At 42.3% G+C, this 27,919-nt stretch overlaps 1 protein-coding gene and 1 long non-coding RNA gene across 5 annotated transcripts in view; one reads left to right on the top strand and one right to left on the bottom strand.

Moving 5' to 3' along the window:
- The window catches only part of USP38 (ubiquitin specific peptidase 38), a 68,582-nt gene extending 47,613 nt beyond the window's left edge, over window positions 1-20,969 (top strand). Inside the window, exons 13-14 of the transcript XR_015699492.1 lie at window positions 1,281-1,411; window positions 17,596-20,969. The gene's annotated coding sequence lies outside the window, so the exon portion shown is untranslated. The remainder of the gene's footprint in view (window positions 1-1,280; window positions 1,412-17,595) is intronic.
- The window catches only part of LOC148051543 (uncharacterized), a 34,322-nt gene that overhangs the window by 4,040 nt on the left and 2,363 nt on the right, over window positions 1-27,919 (bottom strand). The window contains exons 2-5 of one of the 4 annotated variants that reach the window (XR_015699498.1): window positions 26,990-27,122; window positions 19,793-20,919; window positions 18,862-19,026; window positions 8,090-11,377 (exon numbers count right to left, since the gene is read on the bottom strand). This is a non-coding gene — a long non-coding RNA (uncharacterized LOC148051543). Of the gene's footprint in view, window positions 1-8,089; window positions 11,378-18,861; window positions 19,027-19,792; window positions 20,920-21,105; window positions 24,768-26,989; window positions 27,123-27,919 lie in introns of those variants that run through there. The other 3 variants (XR_015699496.1, XR_015699495.1, XR_015699497.1) reach the window with 3 other exon arrangements.

Here is a 27,919-nt window from a genome sequence, read left to right as displayed (position 1 = left end):
ATTGTGTGGGTGGGCCCTGCACAATTGCTTGTGTGTCATTAACATTACAGAAATGAATAACCTTTCAAAAGGTTTTTCCTATGTGTATTGTGTTCTTCAGTCCATGAGGATTAACTTCTCTCTAGGCAAAGCTTCAAAAGCGAAAATTATGTGCTATTAAAATAACTCATTTTAGAGCTTCAAATTTTCACTTAGATCTTAATCAAGCTATTATTGTTATTAAAATATTCTGAACTGAATTCAGATTTCAAAAATATGGATTTTTTTTTTTTTTCTGAGCTGCTTTTGCATGCAGAGCAAGTTAGAAATGTGCATACAGCCTCTGATGGGACTTATTGATTCCCATAGTATTTGCTTACAGTTTCTTCAGTGACTCAACTGGAGACCCTAGTGATCTCTGAAGTCTTTGCCACGTTTATTTCTCTGATGTCTCATAAAGTCTCAATTGCAAGGGAGTCTCTTGCTAACTCTTCTATGTACAATTTTCTCAAGATTGTCAGAAAGGTACATTAAAAATCTGAATTAAATTGGCAGAGCAAAATGAAATAGCTTGGGATAAAGCTCCTGTTGTGCGTGCTTAAGTCCCCTTTTTTGTGGCTAAGTATTACAGCATTCACACACCAGGGATGGACTGTGCCTTTTAGCATCTTTATTTTTTATTTTTATTAGTTTAAAACCATCTTTTAGTGTTTACCTAGTATATCTAGGATTTTTTAATTGAGCTTTATAACAACCATCATCTGTGTGCTCAAAGCCCAGCAATTCTGTACTCTTTGCTTGCTTTTGTGGCCTTTCAGTAGCTATTAGTGAAAAGCTTTGCATACACAAATACACGGCAATCTTTTAACTTAAGCTAAAATAGAAATAACCATCTCCCCCCTTCCACACACACACTTAGGCCATTCCTCCTCCCCAGCATTAATTTTGCCCCTGACCTTTGGTTCCATTAAAGCGCATTTGTGATGAATGAGCCTGTAATATCTAATGTATTCAGGACATTATCCACCAGGCAATAAACCACAGGAGGAGGCTGGTAATTGCTAGATTTCTCTCTTCGGGGTGTTCCGGTTGCCTTGTGCCATCCAACAGCCTTCCACTGCTACATGTGATAGCTAATAGCCTCTTGTGTTAATGTTTGTTTTTCCCCTTCAGTTCATTGCCGAGTCTGTCCCAATCGCCTTTTCTCTGTTCTCCATTGAGTGCCTTCTAATTTTCTTTTCTCTTTTTAATCAATACTTCTTCTGGTTAGCAAAATGAGTAAAAAAACGTGTGCGACACAGATCTCTTCCCTCCAGGTGACCACTGTGAATTTGTAAGCTACAACGGCTTTAGAAAGCTGGAGGCGATGTGGCTTTGGGACATCTGGTAGCTCGTGGCTGCCCGCAGCACAACAGTCTGATGCCAGTGCGAGGTAGGGAAGCCTAAACCCAGTTTCAGTTCGCACTTACACCCTTTGAATCTGAAATAACTGGCTCCTGATTTATAGGGATATAAAGGAGAATGGAAATGAGCCAGTAGCTAAGAGCTCCTCTTGCTGGAGCTGTTACGTGTGACGCCAGTCGGCTACGGGGTTTCCTTTGGCAAAGACTTTTACAACCACAGAGCTGCTGAATACACCCGATGCACTGAAAGAAATCCTTTTCTAAAAAAACTATGGAACTAGCTTGTTGGAATTGCTGTTTAAACGAAGTAAAGATGCTGGAATAACTGTAAAATACTGGTTTTGCTGACTGAATTTAAAGTAACCATAGGAGATAGTTGAGGAAAGTAAGCACTATGGTAATTAAAAGAACTGGTATACTGGTTTTGGCTGGGATAGAGTTAACTTTCTTTGTGGTAGCTTGTGTGGTGCTATGTTTTGGATTTGTGACCAAAGCAGTGTTGATAACAAACCCATGTTTTAGCTACTGCTGAGCAGTGCTTGCACAGCATTGGGGCTTTCTGTTTCTCATGCTGCCCCACCAGTGAGTAGGCTGGGGGGCACTGGGAGTTGGGAGGGGGCACAGCTGGGACACAAGACGTTGTGCTCAGCAATAAAACCTGGGGGAAAGGAGGAGGAAGGGGGGACTTTGGGGATAAGGTGTTTGTCTTCCCAAGTAACTTAGGCTTGATGGAGCCCTGCTTTCCTAGGGATGGCTGAACACCTGCCTGCTGGTGGGAAATAGTGAATAAATTCCTTATTTTGCTTCGCTTGCACGCACAGCTTTTGCTTTACCTATTAAGCTGTCTTTATCTCAACCCAGTTCTCACTTTTGCCCTTCCCATTCGCCCCGCTGTCCCGCCTGGGGAGGGGTGAGCAAGGGGCGGTGTAGGGCTCAGCTGCCTACTGGGGTTAACCCACAACAAAAGGATAAGAGAATTAAACTCCTGGCTGGATGCAATTCTAAACCACTCAAGCGTCCTGGGAAGCAATGTTCTCCAGCTATTGTTTAAAACAAGACGGGATACAGTCCCAGGATCACAGAACTGCTGAGGCTGGCAGTCACCTCTGGAGGTGGTCTTCTCCAACCCTCTGCTCAAAGTAGGGTGATCCAGGGCAGGTTGCCCAGGTCCATGCCTGTGGGTTTTGATATCTCCAGGGATGAAGACTCCACATCCTCTCTGGTCCCTCTACAATTTTGTTTGGGAATAGATCATAACAAGAGCTAAATAGAACACACTCGAACATACTGTTTTCCCAGGAATTTAGGAAATATTGGTTTCTATTTTTCTAAACAAAATTCCAACCTTAAACTTACCTCAAATAGGTTAAACCTTTTAGACCAATTATAGCTGACTTTGAAAGGGTATGTTACAAACAAAATGGATGGTAAAGTTGCTTCCTTATTCACTCGCTCCAATCGAGCTGCTCTAGAATAATTTTTTCTCCATTTTCTCTATTTGCTGTCTTTAGTGACCTTGCTTTGGTGACCTTGAAAGTATAATGGGCCAAACTGTGCTGTCATACATGGGACTGGTGCCACTAATAATAGGTCTTTTTTCAGTGATCTTGACAGAGGCTTTGGTCCAGTGTTTCCCAGCAGTGCTGCAGAAGTCATGCACCTGCTCCCATCTTCAGTGCATCGCAAACTCAGGCATAAATGTTCCACGGAGTGCAGAAGTACAACTATTTCTTTTTAATTAAAACAAAAAAAGCATTTCCTCTCTTTGACAGACAAATGGCTACCAGATTAAAATGTAGTTGAAAAAGCTTTGCTTGTAAAACTGCTAATATGATTATGGAGTATTTTGCCTATGAGTAATGGATTGGAATCCATACCTCTTGGCCAGAAAGTTGATTTTGCTCATTTACACCACTGTAGCTCTTCCAAAACCCCCTTTATGGTGGGGGTCCTGTTACGCCATCACCAGAGGAAGACACCTACCCTGCCCCTCCTAAAAAAGCCTTTATGGTCTATAAATGAAACAAGCACAGGGAGACCCCTGGGGATATAAAATAAAGATTTTAAAAAAAGAAATAGAGCTTGCCATGGCCCAAGAGATTTGGATCCAAATTTTCCAAAATTCAGAATTGTTTTAGAGCTGAGCACTTACCCCACAGCCACTTTTAATTTGAAAATTAATTTCCTCTTTTTTTTCCTCCCAAGGTCTGCTTAAATATCTTCAGTAAATTAAAACTAAGCATTGCCAGCTCTACCAACAATTTTGGCTTTACAGATATGCCATGAATAACTTCTACTTAACAGAATAAAGTAAAAAAGTAATAAATTAAACCTTTCTTTCTCCCACTGTGCAGTCCACTCCCTTGCACGGAGTTCAGCTCTCAGTCCAGACCACCCACATCACGAATGAATGCTCTAATCTTGCCCTCCAACCACCTGGAACTGGAGAACTGCCTTTTAAAATAGACTACACCCTCTTTTACTTCCTAATGTCTCAGGTATATTTTTCAGTGCTTAAACGCTTTGCAGACAAGAGTAATATCCACTCTACTGCTATAATTATTCCTGCAATGTTTACCATCTGGGGAAAAGGAAAAATACAGGACAAAAGCTATCAGCACATAAAATTTTCACTGAACTAAAATTACACCGCATTATCCATTTCTGCACAACAAGAAAGTCAAGCTTTCAATAGGGAACCCAAGGAATCAGGCTCGCACACCTATAATTCCTGTGATTCTGGAGCCTGCAGAAATTTGGGGGTACATAACATCTTGGTTCGGAAGACTTGGTGTTACTGGTTGGTGCTTCAGAAGAAACTGGTTCCTTGAATCTGCACAATGCCCTGGTGATTTGGGCCTCACAAATCTGCCCACAAATCTGCAAATTCTGGAGAACTGACATCTCTTGGTGGCTGTTGTCACTCACGCCACTCGTAGATGTTGGACAAGAACCAGTCTTGTCATTCTTAGGACTTCTGCTCCGAGAGAGGTAATACTGGAGGGAATGTCCAAGCTTGATGAGGTTGGGATGAGAGACCTGAGAAGCAGCGCCGTGAACTGTGAATGGATGGATCAGTGAGATGCCTCTCTGTCTCATGGGTCTGTAGGGGACTTTAGCTTCCTAATTCCTTGGCATACCCACGGAGAGCAGAAAACAGGCTAGAATGATATAACTATAATATAATTATCAAAAGATATCTAAATGGTCCATTCCCATCTGCCTAACAGGTTCAGAGATGAGGTCTGGGAGGAAAATCACCATCTGTGCTCTGGGAAAGAAAGAACTTTAATTTCAGATCTGCTGAAAGTGAACCTGACGGCGGTAAGGGCCAGAGAGAAGGGTCCTGCTCAAGGAATCACCAAGACAAACTCATGAAAAATAGCAATTATCTATGGAAATACCATTACGAGTGTCTACCTAAGAGCCTCCATTTCTAGACACTGTCACAGCATCAGCAATCAGAATTGTCCATCGCTTCTCTACTTCCAACCTTTGTTACATTCAGAGGAAACAGCAGATTTCTCCAGAAGGTAATTCCTGCTAGTGGTATGCAGTGCCGAAGGGAGAGGATTAAGGGCAATAAGAAACTGCCGATGAAGACATCAGAAGTGAAATACTGATCAACACCTAACTACATAAATGAAAGGTCATTTACTGGAAATGGTCATTTACAAAGTCATGGACTTTGATCTTTGAGTCAAATTCAACCATGGTGTAACATCAATAATTGACTCGAAGGATTTGTTTGGCTTTTATTTTTTAAATGTTCTCATCTTGTTTCTGGAAAAAAGATGTGATAACAGATTTGCAATGTGCCTGACCTACATTCTTCAAGTTTATAATGGCCCAACCTAGTCCGCATTCACATTCCAGTGTCTCCACCTGAATAAACCAAAGCACCTTCCAGATGTGGTTGATATACTGATTATACTTCTGCACTGCAAAAGTTATATCCAGATTTCTTAATCACAAGCATTAGTTTTTATTTAATTTAGGATTTTGCCTTCCAGTAAACTCATCTTTTCTTAATGACAAAGCCAGTTCTACAAGGTGCAAACTGGAAGCCCTTTGAGATTGATTTCCTGCCAGCTGGGGAGGAGTCAATCACCACTGCATTAGCATCGGTCGGAGATACAGGTTGAGAGGATTGCAGATCACCATCCAGCCAAAGAAAGGGAGGAGGGAGAAACACAAACAAACTTGGAATTTTCCGAATTATTCCTTCCTTGTTTCCTGGCTTATCTGTTTTGTCTTTCAGATTAAAAACTCCATGGGATACAGAAATGTCTACATTTGGGAATTTGTGTCACAGTATTGTCACAAGAATTATAATTCAGCACTGACAAAACAATGCCAGCTATGACGGCTTTACCTAGAGACAGAAAGAAAAATATTTTTTAGTGCATCAGTACCTGTTTTGAGGTGTTTTAGGGTAAAATTCAGCGCCCCTTACAGTCAGGGCTTTAGAAAATATGTTAGCTATTCATAGGCCTAATAGTTTACATTTGTTCCTCTCATTATTCATGCAGGAGGCTAAACGATATTTAAAGACGGGTTAATTAATACAGTTTTTGCTAATCTGTCTAAAAACATAACCTGTTTTCCCAGACTAGACGGATGCTTATTGCAACACTGCATTTTAAGCTGCATTCCACTGTTTGGAAAAGATCTCTAAGAAGTGAGAAATTAAAAAATGCTAGCCTCATCAATTTTTAAAGCCAGCATATTTCCCTTTACTTGATGGTTGCCAAGAACTTTTATCCACTAAGAATACACACACTTACATATATTCAGTTCGCTTACACAGATCTATACATTTCGAGATTGCCAGCAGTTACCGGACTGCAGAATGACTGTTACACAAAATACTACCAAGCTGATCCCTCAGATCCTACAAGACCATCCATATAAATGCAAGTTAACATATCGTTAAGCAAACTTTGTTAGATTATCTGGCTACAGAAGGGGAAAAAATCTTTCTAAAATTATAAAAATTAATTTCACACACTTGATGTAAATTTGACAGCCCTTACTCCAATGTACTTCTCTTTATGGCATGACCCTTGCTTAATGTCAACCTGAGATGAGTCTGATGATAAAATATTGTGATAATATACTACATTCCTTTCTAATAACCAGAAATTCATTGTATTCTCTATGTTCACATTCAAATATATTTTTCATAAGGGATTGGTTTTCCTTTCGTATCCCTCAGACTTTCTTTCTGCTCTTTCTGTAGTACTTTGCTACGTGAGCTGCACAAAGATTTCTGATAATAACCTTTATCGAATGAATTGCTTTCAATTCTTTACTGGTTGTCCCCTCCCACCTTGCTATGGTAAGCTTTTTATAGTTATTTCCACTGCTATATCTGGTACAATCAAAGTATATGTCCATGGCTGCTCAGGTCTGGAAACAGTCTACCTTTTCCTAGCAGTGTTGCTAACACTAGCGCTCTTCTTTTTTTCTAACCAGAAGGCACACAAGGATATTTGCCAGCACCTCATTTCAGATTATCCAATTTTCTTCCTTTCAACAACATTAACTTCTTGTAATTCACATTCACAAGGCCCTGTGGGAAAAGCAAGCCTTTTGTCAAACATTTTGAGATGTCATGTTTTTATTTTAACTCTAATTTTTGTAAGGGAAACGAGCTGAACACGCTGTTCCCAGTTTTTCCTCAGTTTCTTTAGAACATCCTCCTTGGCTGGCCATACATGATTCCAAGCTAGCTGGATCTGCTATTCATGGTGACTTATTGCTTGCCTTTTACTTTTATTTAGAATAACTCGTTTGAATTTTGTTTTTACCACATTTGGTGATGGCTCCTTGCTACCCACTTTTATTGACTCAGGTATTTGATGCGTTGTGCCAGTGACTGACAAAAAGAATTGCGTGCCATTTTCATTTCACAACTTGCCCCCTTGTCAGCTGCTGATAGTGGAGGCTTGTGATGAGCTCAGGGAGACACCTGGAGATTGTGCCTGCCAGCGTTTTCCGTGGACAGTACTGAACACAGCTTACTTCAGACCTGCCAGGGAAACTTCCCCTTGAAAGTGCTCCCTGCCCTTTTCGGTGACACATCTGTGATTTCATAGCAGGCACTTGATCATGCCTAGGGATGATCGTTTGGGTTCTGTTGTTCACTTCACTATATCCTGGGTGCAGTTCGCTCTGCTGAACAGAAATTATTTGCATGCAATATCAAGGAAATCATATAGTTATTACAACTCCTCTGCTTGTATCTCCTCAGGGAGAGCAACTCCTTTCATCCAGCCGCTTAGCCAATTCCCAGACACCTACACAGCCAGCTACACCAGGAGAGATCAACATTTTGTTTGCCAATTGCTTTTCACAACAAGCTTTCTGGTATATTCTCTCCGGCTGGTGCTTTCCCAGGCTCCCTTTTCAGAAGAGAAGACACCACTTCCTTCTCTCAGTTTGGTGGCTCACAAGGCTGGGTCCCGCTCTGCTCCTGCTGGGGACCGAGTAGCGACAAGCCGTCCGTGTGATCCGCAGCGTGCAGTTTGCATCAGGCAATGCTCACGGCAGGCTCGAACCCCGACACGTCCTTCCTCCTTCAAGAAACAGGTGCCTGGCCTTCAGATCCATGCTTTCTCTTCTGACCTCCTGTACGACGAACAGTTCTGCTGAGGCGGTCAAAATGACATCTCTGCAGTATCTCCAATAGGATTTTAACTCCAAGTGGGTTCTTATCAGAAATATACTGTGATTTCCAGTTGGGTGTGATAAAAACAAGCTCTTTTTTTTCTCTGTTGGTCTTGTGGTGGTCCTCTGCATATCTACTCATTGAAGAGAAGAAACTCCCGCTATTCCATACAGCTCTTCTGTTCTACATCTATACATCTAACATCTATAAATATAAGCTTCCCTCACACAGAAACATCATATTGCATATTAGGACATTAATGACTTGTTTGCACACGTTCGGATCAGTCCATATTTCGGTGCTGATGTCACTACGTTTTCCTTCCCCATGTGTTTGGTTCAGCACTGTCTTAACACAGCCAGTAGCCTTGCTGTGTACCTTCCACAGTACAGTCTGTCACGCATTTGTCTCGCAGGGGAAAAGTCTTATCACCCAGTGACACACATAGATTATTGTGTTCTTGGGAGTTTGCTTTGGTTTATTTTTGCTTCCCCTCTTCTCAGAACAAAGCAGGCTTCAAAGCACAGCATAATGAACCAGAATAAGTTAAGAAATTGACTTAGTTTGGATTTAATCAGAGCATTTCCAACCAAATTTGGCATGTGGGTTGTCCTTTCCAGGGGAAAAACCCTGCAAAAATAGCCTTTTTTTGGGAATACACCACGCTTCCAAATGGCATACCCTCTGAAAAATAGGAATTATCTTTTTCATATAGTACAAATCCCAGATGGAAGAAATCAGAATATTTCCCACATCCTTGAGTGAGTCTGAAAGGAAAGATTTAACTGTCACCTGCCAGTCAACCAAAGAAGAAATCAGATCTTGATCTGATTAGATGAAGACTGTGCATTCATTAGCCCCAGTCCTTCTGGGCAGAGCTACTAAGCATAGGGACAGAGAAGGGGTGATGCCTGGAGTCCATGGCTCACACCGAGCCATACCACACCATTCTGGAGGGTGCTCTGCTCCCAGCGTGAGAGAAAACAGGACTCCCTAAATGGACGGCACAGTCAGGAGCGCTACGTGATGCGGAGGCAGAAAGTTAGGCACCGGCTGATCATGAGAGCAAACAGCCGAGAGTGAAGATGGAATCAAATATGTAATGGGGCAGATGAACAAGTGAGGGATTAATATGCAATAAGGAAAACAAAAGTGGTGAGAGAAAAGAGGAAGACAAAGGGAAGGGTAAGAAAAGACTGCACCAGAAGGAAATTTACTGTACGGAGAATAAAAAGAGAAAGTTGGACCCCTTGATCCGGAACTTCTCTTCATAGCCCTACTAAAATGAGGAGAGTCAATATGAACATAAGAGTAGTAAACTGAAAACTGAATGAGGGAAGGTAATGATAGCCCTGTAGCTATTTTAGGGAACCTTCTGAAGTCTTTGAAATGCTGACAATGACCAAAGATACATTAAGTGATAGCTACTCTGAACACATAGGCAGAAATCTTTCTTTTAGATAACCATCCTGCTCATTCCTTGAAAAATCCCAGAAAGCAGAAACGCTTTCTAGATAGAGTGTCTTATATCTCATAGATAGGTATTAATTTAAGAGGAAATTAATATTTTGTAAAAAAGCCTTATTTTAAATTGAGTCTTACTTTCTGAAGGGTCAGTTGTCTTTGAAATGAGTTAAAGAAGTTGGAGTAACTGGAGTTCAACCTGAGTACCATATACTTACTCTTCAGCCCCACAGTGAGAGGAAAAATATGTTTAGTTTTTGTTTGCTTTGCCTTTTCTGTAAGGGGCTCAGGGAACACTCCATAATTTCCCTTGGTGAAATGTTGTCTCTGCCATTTCACCAAGGGAACAACAGTACACAGCTGCTCTTTCTCTTCTAGGGAAGGGGTTTATTTTGAGGTTAAGGGAGACAGCTACTGGAAAAGAATCCTATTTAATAAAGAAACAAGCAATTTGTTTGGCAGAGCAGACAAAAAAGGCCTGACAAAGGAGCAATAATAGCGTTAACCTCAGGCTGTGTGTGGTCCACAGATTAAGTGTTTTGAAAGCCATGGTTTGCCTGTCCTCACTGAGCGGGGGGAGAGAGAGAGAAAAAAAATCTGTGCCATTGCTGTCAGTGAATTTTTTGTCTTGTTACAGGAAAGGCAAAGGAAACCATGAGGCCAACTTACTCTCTGCTTGTGATTGAACATCCTATTCTTGTGGTCATGGCAAAAACAAAGCAGCAGTTTGGGCTTCCAATAGCCCCCACCCCAAGTTCTAGATTTCACCGAGAATACCCTGAGTTTAACTAACCACTTTGTTCTTTAAATCATTGTTTTTCAAGGGAAATTTAATTTAAAAGATGCATTTATAACTGAGTGAAATCCTATGCTATGCAAACAAAACGATTATTGTTTGAAATAATTCCCGTCTTGTTGGGACTATGTCCAGAAGTCATATTTTGTCAGAGCCAAGCTGCAATGGAACGACCAGCATTCTCTTCCAAACCTAGTAATCCACGGCTTCAAGGGCCAAATCCTGCCTTCAGCTCCACCACTGTACATTCAAAGTTACTCCACTGACTTCACATTTGGCCCTATATGTGGAAAACAAGATTTCACCTCCGTGTCATGTTTTGCTCAATTTCTTCTTGGATTTCTCTTTGTCCATTTTGCTCTCGGATTTAAAAACAAGAATTTAATCCAGCCAGTAGATTAACTCAAGCAATAAAGAGTCCGTGTAACGTGGGCCAAAAAACCAGTAGAATCTGGAATGTGCTGGTGCCTGGAACTGAGGTCCAAAGGCAGAAAGTATCTTTTGCTCTGGCTGACGGGAAGCTGCCTCCTATTATTTTTGTATTTTTGAGGAAGGGAGAGCAGTCTAGTTCCTGCTATTGCATAAATTAAAATATATTTTAATTAATTCTGAACACCAGGGACTGTCAGCTTTAAGGATCTTATTTCATCATATTTTTCAGTAAATTGTTACCATGATTGGTTCTGCCTTAGGAGCCAAACCGAGCCTGGCCCTTATGTGTGTGAGGGCAATGAGGAGGAAGGAGTCTAAGTTACCAGCCTTTCCCCTCGCACGGCTCACACAGAAGTAAAATAAAATTTCAGTCTGTGCCTTCCTCCCTTTCCTCCTTTCCTCCCTATCATGAAAAAGGAGGCAAAGAAACAGGTGGGAAAATAGTTTTGCTACCTTGAAGTATTCCTAAATCATGAGACTGATTGAATGATAAATTGTACATCCATATGGGGCTTAGGATTCATCGTTCCCAACTTTTGTCTGCAACCAGGAAATCTCAGACCTTTTAGAGAAGGGTGGAAGCTGGGGCTCTCAGATGTCCCCCTGTTGACACGTCTCTGGAAGCATGGGCTGTGTAAGAGCACAGAAGTCTGAGATTAGGCAACAAACACTGTTTTTTAGCTCCATGCTCATTACTGGAACCAGCCAGACTTGCATCTGCAGGAGAAGAAATAGAAAACAATCCTGTCCCGGAAAAGTCATTCCTTCCCCATGCGTGTGAATTCAGAAACCTATGACATGATTTATTGTTTCCTTAATGGAAATTAAAACTATCAAATATGTTATTACAAACATTTCTTACAGGCAGTAACATTAGAGGTGCAGAAGCAACTGCAAAGGATTATCAGCGGTCAGCATATTTAGCCTTTGGGAACTATCTAAGCAAAATATGTTTTCATATGAACGCATTGCCTCAGGGTTCACACCCGAACTTTGGTTTCTATTGAAAGTGCAGATATGTTTGATCAAAAATTTAGCAAGGCTGCCTTCCCATATCAAAAACATATTCCTCTCCATTAACCGCATTCCCATCTGCTTTTTATTCCACCCTTGGTTTTGTTCTGTCCTATAAAGCTTTGGCTTGCTTTATGTAATTTCACAGGACTGTGTGTGAAGGAGTTTCTATTTATTGTTATTATTATTACTATTGTTGTTAGGTATACCGGCGCAGGGAATGGGGATGCTGAGCAGAAGGAGGGGGGTGGGAAGTAAATGGCAAAGTAGTTGGTTGCTTTACAACTCCTACAGCAGAATCTGTACTGCGTCTTCCCACCTCTTATCAAGAAACAGGAGTCAAAAAGTTTATCATACCCCAAAGCAGATGCCTCGCGCGACGCATTGTTGCAAGCTACTGCTCAGGGTTTTGTCTAACGTACAAGTCACTGAACGTTACCTTCCTCCCATGGCTTCTTATAGCAAAGCATTCACATATAAACAGCTGATGAGAGAAACGGAAAAACCTTGGGAAAAGAAAACTGCAGCTCACACAGTTTTATGATCACATTGCAGAATCTCAGTTTGTTTGACTGTAAAAAATGATTATTATTACTATTAAGGCATTTTCTGCTGAGATTTTCTTTGCAAGTGCTGCTTGTTGCTGCCATCACTTGCTCTCATGCACAGAAGAGTCGAGGGCTCGACACATTCTGCTTTTCTGTGATCCCCTACGCCCTTTTTTGCTCATTGGGAGATGCAGGAGTGCAGCGATGCACGGGGCAGGCCTGGGGCCGCTCTGCATAAAAGCAGCCGGGCTTCAAATTAGCTTGGGGGTAGGAGGTAGAGCGATCCGCTCCTGTTCCCCAGGTTAAATGGGGAGACAGTCCATTGTATTCCAGTAAATTTACATGGGGAATATACCTGAAAAGCTCATACAAAGCTTATCACTATGCCATTTTTGAAGTGAGAAGCAGGTACTGTGAGTAGCAGAGAAATATCAGGTAGGGCTTTAAAAGGGATGGCTACTTCTTCAATTGTGTGTTTTAAATACATATAATTAACAAAATTCCTAAATGTATTGCTGCTAGTAAGGTCTCTAGTGCAGATGGTCTGAGATATAGTCTCAGATGATCTTCCATCAGGAACACTTGCTAATTACTTTGCATTGTTGTACTAAGCAGGAATTTCTTTGTTAGAAGGGTCTGAAAAAGACCCTTCCCCTCCCAGTAAATAAGCTCTTCCAGAGCTTTCTCCAGATGGCAATAGGAGAAGAAAGGAACTGGGAAGCCCTGAGATACTGGCTAGTACATTTCGGGAAGAAACAAGACAGCATTATTTTTTAATTTCCAATACTGGTCTAAAATAAAATCTCAGGATAGAAAATTACACTCCGAACATTCAATGGTAAGGCTTTTCAAGCTAGGTTTTCATTCAGTTCAAGAACCATGCCAGAAATTGTTGTAGTGCTTGTCAAAAGAAATAGTCATGATCGTTTAGACAAAATAATTGCCTTTGACCTTTCCTTTCCTAGTGAATAGTCTTCCTTCTGAAGAAAGCAGACTTCCTAATGGTGGCAGTTCTCCAAAATGGTATAGAAGTGCTTATTCATTAATGACGTGAAGTGCTTATCATTGGAAAAATCGTATTAGGTTGGATTTTTGCTATTTTAAGTCAATTCCAAAAAGCCCAATCCTGATTTCTTTGATTTCTTTCACATAAAAGAACTGATGACTTGAATGAGAAAAAAAGAGCCAATCCGTCTTAGCAGGGTGCAATGCATCCATTTTGTGGATACAGCACTTGGTGCTTCATCTGTGTTGAAGGCAGGTGCACTAACGGGTATGTCTCACCGCTCTGGTCTCCCAGCCAGGGGACCGGTCGGAGCACGATGTGGCTCCTGTGCAGCGCTGAGTGCACAACACAGCCGTGTCCTCACACAAGGATGTGATCAAGCTGTGCAATAGGAACCGCATGATGGAAACCACTGCATACGCAGACAACCTGCACATTGTTAGCAAGCCAAATACAATTATATAACATTGTTCTTACTTATTGCCGTCATTCTGTTTGTTATTGAGGCCTCAACTGTCCCGGTGTTAAGACTGGTACAAATATCAAGAGAGGACATGTCTGGCCAGTGCAGCTTGGATCTTGATGTACGGTGTATTGCTAAACGTGGTGGAGATAGAAGATGAAATATATGTAATTTGCACAGCAAGAACCAAATGCTGCTTTAGTCCAGCAGGTGTTCTTGCTGTTTGCATTATTCCTATGCCTAGAAGCCTTGTCACATCCCTAACTGGGGCATTGCGGAGCAACCCACAGTTCAAATGACGATGAATCACGGTGGTCTAAATAGTGAGTCTAGATAGCGAGTCCAAATTGACTTCACTGCCACTGCATCCGTGTAACACAAGGTAAAAGTGTGCTTGCGGGTGGAGGCAGCTCCTCTAGTGGTAGCTAGGTCAGATGGCTGTTCCTAGCCCTGCTCCTTCCCCGTTGCAAGTGGAGGGAGTAGCTAGAGCTAAGGGAAGGTGCAACTGAATGCTCCTTTCATCCTGGAAATCTTGGCCCCTGGGTGTTCCCACGTTTCTGGCATGTTTCGTTCACTCCAGAGCTCAGAGGACAGATGTGCAGCTTCCTAGAGATGTCTGATTCCTCAAAAAGATGTTTCTCCTCTGGCGTTTTCCCCAAATCCGAGCCTTCACTTGTGAAACCCTCCACCAACAGAGGTTTCCACTGTGTGTAAATGCATTGTCAGCGTGCACACCAAAGTCTGCGCAATCAGTGGTAACAAGGGTATTAATTTTTAAACCTTCTGCTGGTGAAACAGTGTCTGATTAACAGTGTTAATTTTTGAGCTAGAAAGTGTTATCATCCACTCTGCCAATATGTAATTCATTCATCCAAAGCAAAGATATTCCTTCTTGGAAAGAAAAAGAAGAGTTGATGCAACTCGAAGTCAGTATGAGACTCAGTCCATAAGCACTCTATAACACACCGTGGTAGAACGACTTATTCCATGGCATGTGATACAGCTTACTGCTAGCTTTAGAGAAAGATTATAGCTAATGAGATAATCTTGAGCAGCACTTCAGGCTTGGCTTACTGTTTGGGAAGATTAGTGATGACAGATATCTGAGTCTGTCATGATACTAAATCAAAAGTATCGCTAAGGCTCACGGTACAACTAGGATGACACAGGATCAGTGGAATTCAAAGGCCATGTGAGGGACTGTCTGCCTTTGCTTCCTGTTCTCATGGGGTTTCATGGATCCATCCTGGGAAACTTCACCTTACGGTGAAAGCTGTGGCGCAAAGCGCCCTGCAGCACCTCCAGCTCCCCACAGCCTCTGCAGAAGACAGCTCTGTGTCGCAGGCCAGCCTCTTCTTTCATCAACTTGCCTCCCAGGTCCTATGTGCCACAGCAGACCCCAGGGTGCAGGGCATTCAGCTGGACAGAGGGAGGAGTCCGGAAATTTGGATGCAAAGGCAGCATGACCTCTATTCACCCTCCATGAACAGACACTATGTGGTTACCACTGCCTTACTTCTGTACAGAAGGATCTATAAATGGTAAAAAGCAATGCAGAACAATGCACAAAGCTACCACTGTTAGTACTGACGTGCTGCAATAGTACTAGCACTTAACCGTTTCAGTATTTGGTATTGCGCACACTTACAATTTTGATTACCCTATGGTATATTCTCCAGCACCGAGGAAATGTCATTACAGGGCTATATACCTCCCCTCCCACAAGTTGCACCGCTGCATCAGCAGTAGCAGGTCTTGATGTCTGTAACAACATGCCCATGAAGGCTTTGCAAACCTTTATTAATTGTTTCAGTGTATGAGAAAAACATAAATAAAGAGTATCGATTATTTCAGTCTTCTAAGCTCATTATATCTGCGGATACTGAAAATGATTTTAAGCCCAGGAGATTACACAGGGCAAAGCTCCTTCTGTAATGCACTGGAAGATTACGGGAATATCGTTATGGATATACTCACATGTGCACCTCAGTGGTGTTCCATACAATTGCAATGACATATAACTCAAAGTGATATTTGCTTTACTGGATCTCTTAGAAAGCTGCTGACGTTCTAAACTGTGTTGTTTTGCCATAGATATGTTGCTGATTCCCGTGATGTATGGGCTTTCCTGATGTGGGAGGTCTGCCTTGGTTGATGATGGTTTATGAAAACTACCATCGTAAGAAGTTGCGCTGTAATTATATCATATGTATGCCTAGCCCTGCGCTCTGCAGAAAGGCATGCCAAACTACTTAGTGTTTATCAGTCCCTATCTACGGGTAAGCTAGGAGAGCTGCTCTTCTTATCTTACCAAGCCCATGTTTCTGGAGCTGAAGGTCACAAATTCCAAAAAGCTAGATCACAACGTGGTGCGAGCCTGTGTTTGTGTCTGGGGCCTCTTACCAATGGCATCTCGTGTTTAAACTGAATTCCTGTCAGCATATATATGCTGCCTTGAAGTGAAAAACATTTTCACCTCACATAGAAAAGATATATACAGCGTCTGAAGCGTTACATGGTTACTTGCTGCTTCCCAGTTACTGTGCTTTCCACCTTTTCCATGCCAGTTACATCGCAGCAAGTGAGAAAGGTCCATTTAACAACTGTCATATACGACATTTATTATGGACTGCAGCTGTTGACAGTTATGCAACTGAGATGAAATGCATCCCCATAAAAAGCACTAGGATGAGGCCTGTGCCACCACACAGAGTCTCTCTAAATCCTCAAAATAGACTCAGGTAGAGCATGCAGCAACTAGGAGTTTAAGTGGATGACTGTCATCCGAGACATTTCAACCATGTTTTATAATATTTTTAATGTGTGATCCATCTACCCCAAGCAATTTCACTTCCCCAGCTCTGGTGCTGTCTAGGCACTTTGACTAGGAAACAGCAAACGCAGCATGTTTCTCATTTTGCTGTTTTCCCTCAGAGAAACTTAGGAAACTGCATTTTTTAAACGCTGAGTTACAGCTTCTTGAGACCAAATACTAACTTTGCACCATGATATGGTCTCTTATTTAAATTTACACTTGGTTTTTATGCAGCTTTGAAGAACATGTCACACACTTTCCTCCCTCAGTTTAGTATAGTGCAAAATTACTTCAATTCTCACTAGCTTCAGCAACTGGCAGGGCATTGCTTTTTTTATGCTGAGATTTTGGCAGGGACTTTGTGGAAACAGCAGTACAGATGTAGGGTCGTGTAAGAGAAGATTTACAGTTGCACATGAACTTTTTAGTATTTTAACTTCATATTTGCAAGCACATCTCTTTCAGTTGCTTAAGCAAATACGAAGCTGGCACAAGTTAGCATCTGCCACGGGTACAGCTGGGCCTGTGTGCATGCTGTTTGTTACGCACATATTCAGTGCCCCAGTCCTGCAATGCACAGCGTGCTCCCCCAAAATAGCTCACCTTATACCAGTCGAAGTCTGTCCATCTGGAGAAGTGTGACAGAACAGCGTGTATCTGTGTGCTAGAGTAAATCTTTCATTACGTTTGAAAAGGTCAAATACAAGATTCAATAACACTCTTAAAGTCAACAAAGCCGACCTGTAGCACTAGGTCTTATTTTTACACGTTGTCTGAGGTTTTTCCCAAAACATTGCTATTCTAAGCATTTCAAAATCAGAGGCCACATTGTTATTGATTATTGTTTGCATGCTTGTAGCAACAAGGACTGACTCTCTACTGAGCTGGACAAACACAGGCAGTGTGAGAGCAGGCATGGGAAAGCTTGGCAGTTGCTCATGGCAAGAGGCTGATCTGGATGCAAAACAGACATGGTTTTATAGCGTATTTTCTCTCTACCAGATCTCTGTAACACCATAACGACCACTGCTGTCATACTAAATTCCTGCTGTGAGTCAGAAAGGAGTTGAAGCAGAAGAGCCTCTGACACAGTCCCCCAATCCTGCATCTGCCAGGAGGTGTAGTGAGTACAAGCCCCCAGGACTCTGCCCCACAGCTTTTTATCCTAACACCCCTCCTGTCCCCCTGGGAGGAACGAAACTAGCTTTAATGCCTGAGAAGTCCTGGAGTTAGATTTCAACACAGGGCAGAAAGACACTCCCTGCCTCAAAAAATTTACAGTCTGACAAAAAAACCTAAGGGCAATACAGGCACTGCTTTCCTTCAGCTTACAGCTCTATTTACTTCCCCCATCCTTACTTTTCATTTTTGGTTTTTACCTTGTCTTTGTCTTTGCTTGACTAATAACATGATCCACTTGTCCTACAGTAAATACATCTTCCTTACTTGCCTGCAATGTGGTTTTCTGAATGGTGTATCTAGATTGCTACAGAATAAAATTAAAGCAAAATCACTGTTCCCCATTAATATCAATAGACTCTTAAAATGGTACCTTTCATGCTTTCATTCTCTGTTTTTATTAGAAATTTAAGTCACTGTGTTCTTATTAAGATTACAGGATGTTGCAACTAATGGAGATAAGCCATTGCAACAACTTTGACATGACTAGTCAGGAACAGTTCACATTTCATAAACCTGTTTTATGGGAGCTTGTAATTATACATTCGTATGAAAATATGAACTATATACAGTTTATACACTTTTCAATTTTCAGCCAGAAAATTTTAGTGTAGAAGCCGGATCATTTTCAAACGGAAGAAAAGTATATTATGTGCTATATTGAACCAAGATACTGTGTTACACTGAAGGAGATTAACTGTATACCCAGAACAGAACAACCTCTTCTTGCAAGTGAAACCTTTATTGAACAAAATATGGTGGTGCAAATGTTGCTGTTTTGCAGTAAAGAGCCCGATTCCTCCACAGAAATGGAGATGTATAATCACTGACAGACATAAAAGTGATCAAGGTCATAAAATACAGCTGAGGTTATGATAATTCTCCTCACCTTATCATGTGAAGTGATTTCAAGTCACTTTTAACCTTTGGTTAGGTCATACGTAGGTCTTTATCAAGCTTGCACATGCATGTAACAAATTAGACTTTAGCTTATTATCACTATTACTCTATCTGGCTTTGCTCAATTAGGTGTGTTGAGCCCTTCTGAAATGGGATTAAGCACCTCATTTTTTACTCCCGCAAACTCACCAGCAGCTGGGCCAGGAAGAGAGAGAAGGTACCATTGCACGTGATGAGGCTCCGTCATGCCGCAGCACACCAGGAAGGCACGCTGCAAGTCTTGGGAAAGGCACACCAAAGCTGCTTGTTTCCTGGAAGAGTCTTGGTTAATGTGGAGCAAAAGTCGCGGGCTCACTGCCAAAAAAAGGAGAAAAAAAAAAGGGAGAATTCTCATATTCTCTTAAAGTCTGTAGCTGTCCAAAAGTTTGAAAGCTTGCTGGGTTATTTTGTGTTACCTGTCCTCTCTCACTACCCAAGCTGTTTACAGAAAGAAGTCTCCGACTTCCCGCCTTTTTGATCAAAATGCTTGATTATTTCTAATTTGCTGTCTGTGGGAGGCCAAGGATTAGCACAGAATTTACTGTTGCAAACTCAGGTCTTCCTGCTATGTGACTGAGGTATTACATACTAAATGACTGCAGTGTTACATACATGTAATAACAGACATGTTATTCTCATGGAAAGTCTCACAACAGCTTAAAACATGAGGGGCAGGACAGCTTTCAGAGAGTGAGCTGACTGCGCACAGGCAGTTGCTTGGGAGAACAGGATGGCGATAGATGGGTCATCGCCCTCCATCTTTGTATGTCTGGCTCCAACCCCGCTGCCTCTTGTTTCGGTTCTTGGCTATCCCTACATGCCTGGCCCCTCCACCCTCCCGCTGTCCTCCCACAGGTCACAACACCCCTCTCCCACAGCAAGAGAGTGAAGTTGTGTGAAGAAGAGTGAAACCTCTCTCTTCCTCTCCAGAGGGGAGTGAGCTGAGGTGCTGCATTGATTTCACACCCCTGGCAAGGCACAGCCTCTTGACAGGGTCGTGAGCACCCTGTCACTCACCCTCTCCAACACTCAATGCTGGAATTGTGTGGCTGATCAAGTAAGCAACAGTTTTACTTCTTACCGTGCTGGATAACGTAGACTTTGTGGACAAGGTGATGGCCTGATCAGTGAACTGGGGTTTTGTTTCCTCCGACCTCTACCTTGGTTTTCAGTCCCTCCGATGAGATGGGAAAAGTTCTTGGCCAGGGGAGAGAGACAGAGTCCCTTCCCATCCACAGCAATGTTTCTCAACCTCCTGAAACTTCCCATTGAGCCTTCCCGGCCACCCATCCTCGTTCTGGCCATGCAGTCTGTCTTTCCTGCTAAACTGGAGGTTGCTGCTCCTGAGGGTGCAGACAGTCTAAGCCATTTTTGTCCTTATCTGTGGGAAGGCAAAACTTGAGTTTGTCTACGTTACTGCAAAGCCTTGTGCTGCCTCTATGTAGAAAATGCACACATTAGAAATGTTAAGGCGGCAATTAGGAAATTAACTCCTTAGAAATATTAAGAAGCAACAAGCATCACAGTAAGTTTTCTTCAGCAACGCACTCTCTGAAGAAAAAAAGTCAGTACTTTGCCAGACAAACAGACACACTCTCTGTGAAGTTACCCACTAGGCAGAGTGCAATGCTGGTCTTAAATCTTTATGTTTGGTACAAAATATTGCATATGGGGTTGTGGGTAAGCCATTCTCCTTTATGGATAAGTTTCTCCCTTTTGGAGAGCTAATGTGTCAAAAAGAGCTATTTCTTCCTTCTCTCCTTCTTCCTAAAGTGTCGAGCAGCAGCACATTGGAGGAAATGTTGTGATTAAACCAAAGAAGTAATCCAATAATGTCTGGCCATGTTATCTGCTTTTATTTGCTGTCAGTCTCTGCTAGCGGTGTAGAACCTGGCACGGGAAGGGTTGACTTGCTGTGAGTCTGGCTAAAAACACCAGCTGTCTACAGGCCAGTCTCGAGCTGCTGGTTTGCACTGTTTTGATCATGGCACAGCAGCCCCCCAGTTCCCCCCCACTTCCCATGCTCTGAGGAGGTGAGTTAACCACAGCTTACCCAATGTTTTTCTGTTTGCATCCTTCTCTCTGTTTTCCATGAGGATTTTGTTTGGATCACTGATTACTTCCACATAGAAAGGAAACACTGCCAACACGTCCAGCTTCCAGAGGAACGGGAATACCCAGAGGAAGCTTTCAAGCAATCTAAAAACACTGGGAAGAAGAAGCACTAAAAAAATTAACATTTTTAAAGAGAATGCTAGTAGGTGCTACCCTAAAAAAAACCCCATACTTAGCAAAATTATGATATGAATTGCTTTTTTAACATCCTAATTCTAAAAGTTTTATTTTTTCCTCAGGAAAAAAAACACCAGAGGATCACTTTGTGAAATATTTAGTGCATGTGATGAAAGACCTTAATGATACCTTAGGCCTACACCACCGGCCCTAGGATGAACCTCAGTGGAATGCCTTTTTCCTATGGTATTTGTGTAACAGACACTGAATGGCAGGAATGCCTGTGACTGCCTGCCTGCAACAGTTACTGTTCTGGAACAGATTTCAGCACGCAGCAAACAAAGCGACCGATTCAAGATTATGCCATAATAGCTACACCATAAAAATGAATCTGTAAAAATAAATATTTCGTTCCTGAAATACCGAATCCTTTACTAAAGGCTTACATCTCAAAAACCACAGAGCTATCTGTCTGTGAAAGCCCACAGTAAATATGGACAGCTTATAGATCAGCACAAGATTTATACTCTAGGAAAAATGGTGACATTAAATCCTTTAAAATACGATGTAATAGTCTCCAGTAGAGGTAGGCGAATCAATGAGCGGAAAATATTTATTTTGGGGTCAAATGTAGCTCTTTCACCTGATCATAAGTTTCCTATGAACAGTTTAATTCATGGGTTTTGCAAACTGTGCCTTGCTAGTGAATTGTTTGCGGTGACTCTTCACATATCAATATCGGAGTTGTGTGGCTGATCAAGTAAGCAACAGTTTTGTTTCTTACCACCTTGGATGACCTTGTGGACAAGGTGATGGCGAAACCAGTGAACTGGGATATTGTTATCCTCAAGGAGACAGTGGCAGGTGGAGGGACAGGGACAGGAGAGAATATATGGTGATTTGTAGGAAACTTAAACTTTTGCTTTTAATACAAGTAGAACATTGTATCTATTCACCTGTAATTTAGAAAAAAAATTTCCCATCCTGTATTTTTTTTGATTAAAATATTTGTTTGTGCCTGGAAGAAGAAAGGGGAGCGTGGCATTTCTGTTACACAACTGAGGAGCCGCAGAAGGAACAAAGCCTCTTAACATCCTCACTCCACTGAAAAATGTCAGAGGCATCACTTTGTGGCAAGGAGACGAAGGAAAGCGTTTTTATCTTAGTAGCTTTTACTGAGCTCTTCAGATTTCACCTGAATTTTGCAGCGTCGGCAAGAATGAGTCCCTACCTGTCTTGAACTTTTCTCTCCACTATCCCTCAGACTCATCTCATTGTGTATTACTGACAACTCTGATCGTCCTCCACAAGTACTGGAAATAATGCAAGAGAAAAGGAACAATCTCCCTAAACTGTGAACCTGATCATTGATGCTACTTGTAAAACTACACGTAGTTGTCCCTTCCTCCCCTTTTTTCTGGACTTGGCCCAAGACATCCCCAAAAAGCAGCTGTGGCTCCACTGTCCTCCTGCCATCCTCTTTCTCTTACATGTTTTTACGCTGTCTCGGACACTGTGTGACCTCGGGGCCAGGCGTTTCTCTTTCCGTGACAGTGGCACTACACGTTCTCTAACTTGCCAGCTCCAAACTGGTTTTTTCTTTCTGGTTTGAGGAGCACAGAAACGTTTGGAAGATGTAATTGAAGCTCAGGCAATACCTTATGTTCCACTCGCTTAGCTGAGGCAGTCTGCTTTACTCCACTACGGTGCACTCCTGATGAGATAATAATTCTCGCCAGAAAAGATCAGATTGAAATTGTTGTATTGTATGAAAAGGCTCTCTAACCAAAATATTCTCTGATATGAGTTTGCTTTTTTTTATGCTGTGATAGAAACCACCAGCCTGCAATGTCCTCATATTTGCTGCCTCTTAGCCTTTACTTGCTCCCCGATATTCTACGTTACAGTGAATTTCTCTTTTGGGAGGTGTTCAATGCATCTTCCACCTTGTGTTTTGCAGGACAAACCATGCTCAACCAAACATCTTGGGTGATGCTTTCTTGACTATGCATAGCATTGGAGTATTGGTCTCTTACACGACCACGCATTCATTTTTTTCCTGAAAGCATGGTCATCTCTACAGTAATTCTTATTTCTATTACAAGACCAAACCAAACGTGTCTGAACTATTAAGTTTCCATTGTGCTGAACTTGTAAAATGCTTCCTATAATAGAAAATGTCCACGCACTTTCAGTACACGAGGATAGGTGCAAAGTTATTGTCCTTATGGAGGGAAAATCTTGCTGATTAATTTTTGAACAGCAGAGACCTGAGGAAGTTTCTGCATGGCTGGCCAACCAGCCAGCCTGCTCCTTCTTCCTTGCCTAGTCTAGAAAGTAAAGGGAAATTCCCTTGCGTGAAGTAAGGTAGTCAACTGATCCCCTGGCAAAAAAACAGAGGACAAACATTTACCAGTGAATTTCCATTCCAGAAGTGGGAAGGAGAGTTTTCTACAAAAGTCACAAAGGAAATCTCAATCTGTTACACCAATGCAGAACTGAAAACTGGTCCTTTTTTGCACGAGTTCTGCAGTATACCCTTGCCTTTATTTGCCTACATCAATATGAAAAAGAATAATAGAATAGAGACAAGGGGTAGCTTAACAATCAGTAAACAACCCTGAAGTGTGTGGACATACAGTCATCTAATTTAATTATGTCTATTTTGTATTACTTTCCTCAGTCTCTTTGCCAAATAATCTAAATAACTACAATCTAAAAGAAACAGTAGATAATGTCATCCATGAACTGACCAAAATAACTCTAGATTACATTTACCTGGGAATATTTCTGAAATCAAAAGGGAAATGATGAAAACAAATGTCTTAATGCAGGTTTTTTCAAGCTTAAAGAATCTTTTTGCACTGATTCATTGTTGCGTAAATACCTAAAGATGTTGGCATGCAAAATTTTTTATTAAATTAATTTTTAATGATTTGATTAGGTTTTTTTATTAGAGTGTTAAGTCTCTTGTGTCATAATGAAGCACAAATTTTGTTTTCAAATAGAAGAGTTTAGGGATCACCAGCAGGAGCCACAGCTGACTGTGACTGCAATGTGAAATTCCAGAGGAATGCACACGTTTTCATACTGTAAGTGTAATACAAGGTCAGGAGCCGTAGCAAGCAGTTTCTTATTATGCGAGTCCAGAATTTCTAAGCTATTTGCATGAGAAATTAGAGTAATTTATATTTTTAAAAACAGACCCATATGAGTTTAATCTCCTCTCCTATCAGCTCCTGTTTCCTTTTTCAAGGCGGCTTGGCAGGCAAACCAGAGGCAAATGGATTTCCACATGACCTACTTTATCTGGTGAGGTATATAAATAGTCTACTCCAAAATTTTGGAGAACCCATTTCAAACACTTTGGAACGCACTGGTGAAAGAACACAAAGTCAATGGAGTAATCAAGGCATCTTGCACGTGCTCGTGGAAGGAAGGTGGTAACTGAGGTGAAACCACTGTCAGAGGGGCCTGAACTCCAGTGCAATGAGCTGGAAGGTGGCACGAGCACCATGACCACGCGTGGAGTCGCCACATAAGCAGGGCACAGTGTCACCATGCTGATCGAAGCGCATTTTATTCAGCGTTTTTTGTACTGCGTAGTTGGTCGCAGTATCCAGTCACAAAACGGGTACTGTTTTGGATGGCAACAGCTATGCGGGATTCAGAAACGGGAACACGTGCAACGGTGCAGTAGCTGGGCATGGAGTGGTTTTGGTGCTGTAGGCAGAGAGGATGGATCCCTTCTGAGCTCCCTTCTCTGGCTGCTCTGCTGGGCACATCCTCTTCTCGGCCACTAGCAGCTGCCAATTGCATGCTCCCTTTTAAAAATAGGGAAAAAAAAAAACCCTCAGTAACCCAATCGGCTGCAAAACGGCTGTGGGCTGTTGATTGTTTTCTTGCTGCTACTAAAAAAACAAAAAGAGGGTCTAAACCAAGGGAACCTCGTTTGAAAAATAAGGTGGCAATTCCTCATAAACATTGACTGTCTGCAAAGCACAAGAGCGAGATTGATCCTAGCGGGCACAATGAGACCTCTGCAGCTTTTTAGGCCATCGCTGATACACTTGCAAGGCAAAGAAAATCCTTTTTCCTCCAGGACCGGCCTTGTACAGAAACACAAAAGACCTCCGTAGTGCAATTAATTGAGCTCAAAGGACCGTTATCCTCTGGGCTTCCTGAGTAACAGCACGCTTGTACAGAAATAACCCGTGGGGACAAAGCGAGGGGAGAGGGTGGTCGTGTCCTGACGTAGGGCTACAGCAGTCCCGCCCGCAGTGACTGCCCCGGGGAGTATCCGTACTTCCAAGCACAAGCCATATGGCAGGGGAGTTTCAAAATGGAGCAGGCTTAGTGTTGTTTAAACTTTCAGAACAACACTGTAGCAGGCAAACTAACTGAAACATTCATTCTTGACAGAGGTCTTTGCGACTTGTATCCTAATTTCAGGAAATTACGCCCTAACCTAATTTAGCTGAGTGTACGGATTTTTCTACGTGGAGAAACTGGCGGGCATAATTATTTCAGTTGTGCCTGCTAACCTCTCTTCATAGACAGTTTTACAGCTGTAAATATGCAGATGTTAAGGGTCAGACCTAAATATTGTGCTGTTTATGCATTTCATTAGTATTCTTAATTGCTTTGGTTTACGCTAATACAGGATATCTAAATTATGAACTACGGAGCATTGCTGGTAATGCACAGAAATCCACAGTATTAATATTCTTGGTTTTGGTAGCCATTCACTTACTTGGGAAGAGGGGTACAGCTACGTGCAGCCCTCTCTCGAGACGATTAGTGAAAGCACCAGTGGAACTGAAAATGGGTAACTCAAACAGTTGAAAGCAGAAAAGGAAATCCACCGTCATGACTAGAAAGGGAGCAGTCCATCAAGCAACACCTTATCTAGTCATTTGGAAATCTTTCTTTGCTATATTTTATTTTCTTCAATTCAACAATCCAATAAAACATTTTTATGTCCCGTGTTGGGGCTTGTGATTAGGCTCAACAACAAGGTACAGTCTAAAAGGCAGTTTTTATTACTTATTATTTATCGCTATTCTTGACACTAACTCCTTTTCCTTAACCTACGATTTATCGTTATATGGCAGGGATGAATCCCCCACACAAAATTTGCCTCTGGATAGCTATTTTCAAGAAAATGAATTGACAAACGAATATATGACAACTAATGCCGGACTCCAGGGTAACACTGGTTTCAGTGTGTTTTAAAATACAAATGTAATGTTTTGAAATTTGACCTCAGGGATAATTTTGTGTCTTTGGACCAGATAACTTGTTTGGTTGGTGCCTCCATAGAGTCTGCGTAAGCCAAAAGACTCTGGATGTCTTTGATTAGCCCTCCAGACACGAGTTAATTAATGGGATTTAAATGAACCGTTGGATCATGCTACAACACCCTAATGCCAATGGCATTTTTAGTAAGTTCACACTGATTCTACATGCTCTTGCTCTGACAATACTAAATCGTCTCGGGTTTCTAAAGGGAACTGGAAAATTTTGTGGTCTTATCTGACACTTGGATAATCTCAAATGTTGAGATGCTTAAACAATGGCATTAGTGGTTTAAAAAAAGAGCTATACTGAAACCCAGCTTGAAATCTAAACCTAACAGTACAGTTTGAGTTCGTGCTTACCAACTGCACGCATCAAATCACTTTTTTACTCTTTCCAATAGCCCCACTGAGGCAGCTGAAGTGATGATGTGCAGAAATGTACGTCAGGATGGTTTGGATGCTAGGATTTGTGCACTTTTAACATTGATAAAGGCCAACATTCACCGTTTTTCTTTTTTCAGATGTTTTTGGCAAAATATCATGGTCTTTCTTTTAGTGCTTAATAGTGCTTTACCTGTCATAATGCTTCAAGAATTAATGGAAATTATTGTGAAAAGATTTATGGTGAAATTGATGCACTGATTCTAATGTCTCTAAGCTTTCACCTTTATTTTTCCTGTTATTTCTGTAAATGGCCCTGTTAAACCACTACAACCGCTGCTTTGTAACTTTTTAATGCAATATACCTTGATTAATCGCAGCATCGCAGCGCTTCCTTCAACAACGACTCACTAGGGGGACTATTTCTCCGCAGTGGAAGAGCACCGGTGCTAACAACCACCACAGCGGTCCCATGCCAGAAGCCTGCAGTTAAGTAATCTGTAAAATAATAAAAAAAAAATAATAAATATATATATATATATATATTTAGTTGGAGATCTTTTCTGACAGAGTGGAAGAGACAGAGAGCACGAACGGCGATGTTGAATGAGTTTGATATTTCCTTTTTATTGAATAGTGTTTAGGGTTGCCCTGCATATCACTCTCCTCCTTTTTTTGGCGGGGGGGCGCGGTTATTTATCCATGCGTAGGCAGAGCAGAAAGGCCTGCCCCGAGGGGCTCACGGCCCGGCCCTCAGCCAGAAAAGAAAGAGGGGGTGAGAAAAGGCATGGGCGTACCGGTGTGCCGGCTGAGGGCGATCCCCGCCGCCTCCCGGCGGCAGGAGCGGAGGCGGCGCTCGCCTCGCCCGCGGGAGGTGCCACCGCCGCCGGCGGAGCCCGCTCGGGGGCCGCCCCGCTGCTGCCCCGGCACCGGCGGCTGGGGCTCTTTCTCGGGGAAGCGCCGCTGGGCCCAGCCTCGCAGCCCAGTGACACGCCACTTAAAAAAGAAAATAAAAAAATACAAGAAATGCCGCAGATCGATAAGCAGGCGCGGGCGGCCAAAACTTGATTTTTCACTTCATTTTTTTGGTGGGTTTTCGGCAGGGTGCTGTGGAGCGGAGGGGTTCGGGGGGTGTGAGGGGTCTGCAGCGGCGGGCGCGGGCTGTTCCAGGCAGATGTAAAATATCCTTCCGACGGTTCCACCCTAACGAACCCCTCCCGGCTGTCAGCGGCCGGCCCTCGTTGCAGCTTCTCACCGGGGCAGCGCCATCGCGCCCCGCGCCCGGGAACCGGCTC

Source organism: Nipponia nippon, unplaced genomic scaffold, assembly GCF_047370975.1.
Source record: "Nipponia nippon isolate SJK-2023a ecotype South Korea unplaced genomic scaffold, ASM4737097v1 scaffold_6, whole genome shotgun sequence".
Classification (NCBI taxonomy): domain Eukaryota; kingdom Metazoa; phylum Chordata; class Aves; order Pelecaniformes; family Threskiornithidae; genus Nipponia; species Nipponia nippon.
The sequence above is the reverse complement of the archived record's forward strand: the minus strand, read 5'-3'. Positions and strand labels throughout refer to the sequence as shown.